The sequence below is a fragment of the Alnus glutinosa genome, chromosome 8 (genome assembly GCF_958979055.1).
Source record: "Alnus glutinosa chromosome 8, dhAlnGlut1.1, whole genome shotgun sequence".
In the NCBI taxonomy this organism is placed as follows: domain Eukaryota; kingdom Viridiplantae; phylum Streptophyta; class Magnoliopsida; order Fagales; family Betulaceae; genus Alnus; species Alnus glutinosa.
Window position 1 is genome coordinate 19,559,292 of NC_084893.1, and position 8,404 is coordinate 19,567,695.

Consider the following 8,404-nt stretch of genomic DNA (forward strand, 5'->3'; position numbering starts at 1 on the left):
GCCTACTCAAACAGGTTACAAACACATGTTTGGGTCAAACACAGTGATGGAGCTAGAATTTTGATTTAGAGGAGTCAAGATTAAAAAATAAATTAAACAAAAATTGATTAAAAATATTTTAAAATATATAATAAATGAGATAAATTAACAATTTAATAAAATGAAATGAAATTATTGTTGTTTTTCATAATCTCAAGCAACTACAATTATATATATTTCATACAATTAAAATTTATAATAAAAACTTTTAAAAAAATGTAATTAAAACTATATATATATTCTTAAACAAGTAATTTAAAAGAGTAATCTAAATATAAAAGCCTAATCAATCAAAAAGTTTAATTAAATATCTAAAAAATTTCAAAAGGAAAAAAAATGCTCTTTTCTGAACAGTCTTTTCACTGTAGAAACTCTCGTGCTCTCCAAAAAAAAAATAGCTAAACAATTTATATAATAATTATTAAATGGCTAGAAGAAGAAAATTTGATAGCCACGAAAGTTTGGAGATGTTTGGTAAGTAATTATGTAATGAAATATTTATTTGAATAATAGTAAGAAGTGATTGATGTAATATAAAATTTAAAAATGTTTTATAGAAAAGTAAAAAAAAAAAAAATATTTTATAGTGAGTTTTTTTTTATTTAAATAATAATAAAAAATTATTAATATGATGTAAAAAGTATAAAAAAGTAGAATACTTTTTATTTAATTTTTTTGGAAAGAAGCAAAAAATGTGTTATAAATTTTAGGATTACTTGACAAACAGCTTCTTTATAAAAGTTAGAACTTGCAAGTTGTTGCTTCAGACTTGAGAGTTTCGCAAAAAAATTCTTTTGTAAGTTTTTTTGTCGGCCATGTTAAATTGTTAAATGTTAATAGTCTATTTTTTCGGCCATATATATGGATTTGCCGGTGGCCAACGTTAATAGTCAGTTTGGTGACTTTGGTCTTTCAAGTCGATCAAATCAAGTCAACAAGTCGTCATGTGATACGGATACATTTAAAAAAATAAAAAAACAAAAACAGAAAGCTACTGCAACTGGCAGGGTTTTGGACCGTTTGCCGTTTGCCGTTTGCCGTTTGCCGTTTGGCTCCTCATACTTATTTAAACGTGCGTTTTGGGCAACTAACAACAAAGCTTATTTAAACGTTTCGTTTTGGAGAAATAATAAAAGGACATCTGTTCATCGTCTTCCTCTCTTCATCTGACCTAAAAGCCGGCCTGAACTGAAACTGAGAAAGAAAAAATGTCAAGACTGCGCCAAGTGAGTCGTTTGCACTTTGCCCTTGATGTCTGATGAGTGGGTGGCTGAGGATAGTATCGGTTGCCCCTGATGAGTGATTAGGGGGGGCAACCGGCCAAGATATTCGAATTTTTTTACAAGGGATAAGGGAAACTTTGGAAAGATGAGGGGAGACACTTGACCCCTCTCCACCCCCCTCCCTCCGCCCCTGGTCAAACCAAACATGCTTCATAGTGAAGAAGAAGAAGAAGAAGAGCGCGCAGAATATTTAGCGTACATTAACATTAGCATATAGAATATTTAGAGTACATCAACGTACACATGTTCTTTAATTATTATTTTTATGGAAGGTAGTTGATTCAGTTGGTAGTGTAGTTGGTCTCTTCTTCTGTTCCCACGCTTGCCAAACATATATAGCCTAAATATTGCCGGTCGTCTTTGTAAGTCTACCCAAATATTACTCCCAACACTTCGACACGAAGACGAACCATGAAGAATTTTGCACCTGTCCCTCTTTCCGTGAGCTCAAGAATTCTGAGAGTATCTCCTTGGTTTAAGTTTTTCGCATCAAAAAAATCTCCCCACCTTCCGGTGAGATAACATTTTTTCTCTCTTCTAAGGAAGAGCATTGGCAAGGGCTTCTCGGCAGCGTCAATGAAATTAGGAAGATCCCTTCTAAAAGGCTCTTCAGAAGTAGCAAAAGCTTCGGGACAGATTTCGAGAGCTGCTGGCTTCTTTATGTAGAGCCTAGAGCGTTCGTTCATGTCAGCTACTTTCAACTGCCTCTCGTACACCACTTTAGACGACTCAAAACGTGCTGGTAGTACTGGAACTGGAGCCGCCATGCGCGCTAGCTGATCAACTGCCAATATAACTATACAAGAGTAACAACAATTATCAAATCAGAAGATCGAACGTACAAGAACAAAGTGAGGGAGAAGGATGGACACTACGTACTTAATTACAAGAGAAACAAAATATTTGGCCGCTCGATCTTGCCTAATGAAGCACACGTATATATATAGGATCCGGCTTACATGCTGTAGAGAGAAGTACCGGACATCTGCTGTAGAAAAATTGACGGCTCAGATCCAATTTCAGTTGATTTGAACTCAAACGGCGTCTTTAAGAAAAAAACACATTAACGCCGTTTCAAAGAAAAATACCCATGAGTTATCTCTTTTCTCTTTCTTCTATATTCTATATGTGTACTGTGTAGTCAGCTCTAACAACAGCCCGGCATCAACAGTACAAATAGAACCACCTCCACCTCTCTCTAGTGTTTTTCACTTCTCCCTCTCAATGAGCCCCTGGCATCAAGAGCCTTGTTCTTTTTCTAAAAAATTTCACTCAAAATTCAACATACAAATTAATGGAAATGGAAATGGCCGCCCCTCTTGTTCCAGTTGCTTGGAAATGAAAATGGCCGCCATTGTTGTTTCACTAAAAAAATTCAGTCAAAATTCAACGGCTCCTGTTGTTCCAGCTGCTTGGAAAATGGTCGAGTGGTGGAATTTGCATACATTCCAGCACTCGGCCACCATATTAGTCCACTCCACCCACTCTCTCTCTCTAACCGAAGTTTAGTCGGCAACAGAGGTGGGGAGTGATGATTCCTTGGTCGATCTAAGGGATATTTCTCTCTTAGATTACTCTCTCTGTAACCAAAGTTTGAAAAAAATAATTATGCAGACATAAAGAAGTAGAAATTGAAGAAGATGAAATATAAGAGCTATATGAAGAAAAAAAACCCCTCAAAACCGAACGTGAAAAAGGATTTCTTGTTAACCCATTACTCTCTTCTCTCTTTCTTTTTTTACTCTATTTTTCTTTTCTTTTCTCTCTTATCCCTTTGAACGACCTTGAAACTCTTTCTTTTCTGTCTAGATTCCGTTGAGTCAATGATTTGTCCTTGTGTTCTTGCTACCTCCATGGCCTTTCTCTCCTCTCCTTGAAGCTCTACATTCTTTTCTTTTTTTTTTGTTCTATATTGTTTTTGCTGTTAAATAATCTCTCTTTGGAGAAAGCACAATGGAAGAAATTTTGGTTTGCGAAGAAGAAGACATGATGCAGTGCTGTGAAGAAAATCTTAACAAACGGTGTGATACTTAGTTTTCTTTAACGTTTGCATTCAGCCTCCTCTACGACATCGTTTATAGTTAAATGAAATGGTATAAAATCTGAGCCGTTTGTTTTTATTACAGCAGATGTGCTGTAGTTTTTACTACAGAAGCCGGATCCATATATATATAGTTATTTAGAAGAACTAAGATAAAAATAAAAAATAAAAAACGGCAGTGGAGGTTAGGTAATGTATACGTCATCAGATAGAAAAATCGATGTAAAGACCGAAAGAGACGTCGTACAACTTCCTCAAGCCTCAAGGCTGGCCAATTGCTCATTGCTGAAGAGTATATTCGAGAAGAAAGGCCTCTAGCTATGAAGGTTTGGTAATTAATAAAACCTCATGCAATTAATGAGCATATTAAGATAACGAACGTAACCTTTTGGTTTTAGTAGCTTTTTTTGTTGTATTATAGCCTTTAGTCTACCACATTAATTAATTATCTACCACATTATAGTTGGTAGGAATTCATATTATAATTAGTTAGTAGTTGTAAAGGTCTATATATATAAGAAAGACCAAAAAATTGTATTTGACATCCAAGTTTGATTCGGTGTAAGAGGGGGAATATATATCTCGAAATACACGCATAGAAGCTAGGCACCTTGAATCCCTATTTTCATTGTTCTCTTGATTCTCAGTAAAACTTTTGCTTCTTTCTACCAAAAAGATAAGTAAAAACAGAGACAAAGATGTACCAAAGACCAAAGACTAAGATCAGACGATGGACGTAACGGGTGGCAGAGTTAGAATTTTGGTTTAGGAGATTAAGATTAAAAAATAAATTGAACAAAAATTAATTAAAAATATTTTAAAAAATATATAATAAATGAGATAAATTAACAATTTAATAAAATTAAATGGAATTATTGTTATTCTTAATCTCAAGTAACTATAATTATATATTTCATATAATTAAAATTTATAATAAAATAAAAAAATGTAATAAAAACTATATATATTCTTAAACAAGTAATTTCAAAGAGTAGTCTAAATATAAAAGGTAGGGTCACCTAATACTATTTCTAGCCGTCGCACATATATATATACGACATTTTCTAAAGGTTGCTAGGGTCACCACCGTCACCTAATACTATTTCTAGCCGTGGTATGGAAAGTCTTCTAGATTAGACACAAGATCGAGAGTGACTTTAAGTCTTCATCGATCGGTTGCAAATTTGAAAAACGGGAATCACGTGATGGCCGCTCTCCACAAAAATAAATTCAACCCCCAAAAAATTTATTTTTCTAAAAGCATGCATGTCTCATCGTCTCTTCTTGGTCCTTGATGTAAAGTTGTATAACCGTACTTGATGTAAAACACTACATGCGTGAATGCGTGATTCGTACTCGATCTCTCTGCCACTGCCGACTAGAACTGGAAAACGGCCAAATATTCTCCTAATGAAAACTTCAATTGGTTCTAAACGTTGAATTCTATTGCTAATAATAATAATAATAATAATAATAATATTTCCACATGCGCGCTAGCTTATCATTTATCAATTCGAATGAAGACAGACTTACCCATTTTGAGATGATAAATAAACTACACAAATTAAAGCCAAATCTAATCGATCAATTTAAAATATAATTAGAATATTGAAATATTCTCCTAATGGGACGACCGAGTGTACATTATAGACATGCATTATCAGTGAGATTAATTGGAGGCCTATGAAAAGATCGAAAAGAATCCGAGAATTATTCCAGATGCAATTAATCTGATCTATTATGATTAAAATAAACGTAGAAGATAGGTCGTTGTAAGGTTAATGACCTTATAAGTGGCGGAAATGGCAACAAAACAAGATTAAATGAACACTGTAAAAAACTTGATATTTAGCCACATGCACTTAGTCACGTGCCACTAGCGACGTGGACGTCATGTGGCTGGTCAGGTTGTAGCGAAATGCACTCGCTACATGGCCAAGGTGTCCACGTCGCTGCATGGTGTGGCTGAATGGCTGGATCATGGAGGGTGGTGATCGGAGTTGATTTTCGGTGGATATTTTCGGACTCCGGTAGAACGTAGAAGCTTTGAGTCTTTGACCGCTGGACAAAAAATTATTATTATTATTATATTAAAAAAAAAATTATTATAATTAAAAATAAAAAATAAAACAAACAAACAAACAAATTCTAGACAATTTTGGGCAAAACCGTCCAGAATTTTCATTTAGCGACATTATATTCTAGACGGTTTTAAACTGTCTAGAAAAAATCGTCTGGAATTGATTGTAGACGATTTTTCTGCATTTCTGGATAATTTAAAGGGATAATTGCACCGTTGGTCCCTGTGGTATACCATAATTATTTTTCACTCCCTATGATTTAAAAAGTTCATGGGAGGTCCTCGTGATATGCAATAATTACAAATCGATCACTGGCGTCAAATTCTGTTAAATTTTTTAACGGATTCCGTCAAATGCCACGTCAGCGACACGTGTCGCCAATAAGATGGCGACACGTGTCCACCGTAATAAAAAAAATATATAAATTTATTAAAAAATAAATAAAAATACTTATTTTAAAATAAAAAAAAAAATTGTATATTTAGGTGGCATTGAATCATTATTCTTTTTTTAAAAAATTTAAGATTTGTTCGTAACCTGTTTTCTAGCTTCTCACCCTATTTTTTAAAATTTTTAAAATTGAAATCTTAAAAGACAGGTATTTAACCCAAAAGGCGCTGGAAAACAAATCAAAAAAACATATCCAAATTATCTACGGCGCCAGCTTGTCAAACAAATCATAAATTATTATTATTATTTTTTTTTAATGAATCAGTAAGCATTTTCATTCAAATAAAAATCATAAAATTTTTATACCTAACATGTGTATGCTTCGAGTAATGCTACATGTCATACCCATGTCCCTCTTGTGTCCCTCTAAAAATGAGGTGGCTTTTAAAATCACCATTGAGCTTGTGATTGATCAAAATTGAATTTTGATCACATGGTGATTTTAAAAGCCACATCATTTTTAGAGGGACACAAGAGGGACATGTGTATGACGTTTAGAATTACTCGTATGCTTCCTAGGAAGAAAAAATACGAGCGCGCGCATGCCTATAGCCTGCTCAAACAGGTTACAAACACATGTTAATTGGGTCAAACATGCATGCTTCATAGTGAAGAAGAAGAAGAAGAGAATATTTAGCGTACGTTAACATTAGCATATAGAATATTTAGAGTACATCAACGTACACATGTTTTTTAATTATTATTTTTTTATGGAAGGTAGTTGATTCGGTTGGTACATAGTGTAGTTGGTCTCTTCTGTTCCCAATGCTTGCAAAAACATATATAGCCTAAATATTGCCGGTCGTCTTTGTAAGTCTACCCAAATATTGCTCCGAACACTTTGACACAACGACGAACCATGAAGGATTTTGCACCTGTCCTTCTTTCGGTGCGCTCAAGAATTCTGAGAGTGTCATCTTTGGTTAAGTTGTTCGCATGAAAATATAAAGTTCCTTCATGTCAGTTGTTTTCAACTGCCTCTCGTAAACCACTTTAAACTCAAAATCCGCTGGTTCTGGAACTGGAGCCGCCATGCGCGCTAATAACTGATCAACTGCCAATACAAGAGTAACAACAATTAGTTTATTCGTAAAAAAAAAAAAAAAAAAACAAAACAAAACAAAACAACAGTTATCAAATCAGAATATAAGTACAAAGTGAGAGAGAGATTGGACACGGCAATGCAGTACTTTTTTTTTTTTTTTTAATGAATAACAATGCAATGCAATACTTGCATGCATGCACACATACATATATACAGTCCTCTGACGTCCGACATTTTCAAAAGGTAGGGTCACCGAATAATATCTGTAGCCGTCGGAAAGACTTTTAGACTTAGAGACAAAAGAGTGATATAAGTCTTCATCGATTGTTTGGTGCATGATCGATTAAACATAATATGTTGGTAGTCCTGCATTGTTAAGATATGAAGCTCATTCTTATTCTCCTCTCTATAAATAAGATAGCACTTTTTATATTCAATCATTCAATAAAAGTAATATGTAGCCTATAAGACTTTCGTGTGTGGATGTAGGCAGACTGCCGAACCACCTTAAGTTTATGTCTCTTATTATTTTTGCAAGTCTCTATTTTCTATTATTCCGCTTTATTTTATTTTACTTTTGTGTTTTCTTTCATGATCGCCCTTTACAAACACAAATTGTCGAGTTTCATCGTCCAAGCGCTATATAAATTAAAATTGGTTCATGGATGTGATCATTGTGAAAACTCTGAATAATGTGAGAAGAAAATCTTATCAGATTCTTTCTACCTTGATTGGCCATTAAAAAAGATACGAGAAATCTCCAAATTCAGCACTCTAGTATTGAAGATGGCAAACTTTTCGATAGCAGAAATAAGCATTAACTTGTACAAACCGGCTGGAACAAGGCATCAATTTAGCTTACCGGCAACGAGCATGCCGGAAACGTTTCCTTCGGATATGATATTTTGTCACTCTAAGATAAGTTTTGACCATCTTGCTCATGTGACAAGGTAATCTCCTAGTTAGCTTTAAGATTTTATTTCTTAAAAAATAAAATAAAATAAAGTAAAAGTAAAAGTAAAAGTAAAAATTGTCACGTAAACAAAAATGGTAAAAAGTTATCTTGAAGTGACAATATATCATATCTCTAAGTTACAAATTATAACTAATCCAAAGCTTTTATTCATCAAAAAAAAAAAAAAAAGATTGGTTGAAATTATCCACGTCAACATTGTAATTTTCTCTTTCCCTCAGTGTTTGAACCCTTTCTCCCATCTGCCTCTTCTTCAGACACCCATCTACTGTCAGTTCTCCATTACCATCCATCGATCACTTAGTGGTCCCTTTCATCGACAACACCTACCTCCATATACCCCATAAAGATAACCTTCTTATTTATTTAAATAAATCAATTTGAAAAGGTGCAATTAATAAAGATCCACTTTTCAGCTCTCATGTTCTGTGATATTGCACGCAAACTGTTTGTTTGTTTGAATGATTTTTATATGAGAGTTGGGGATCTTGG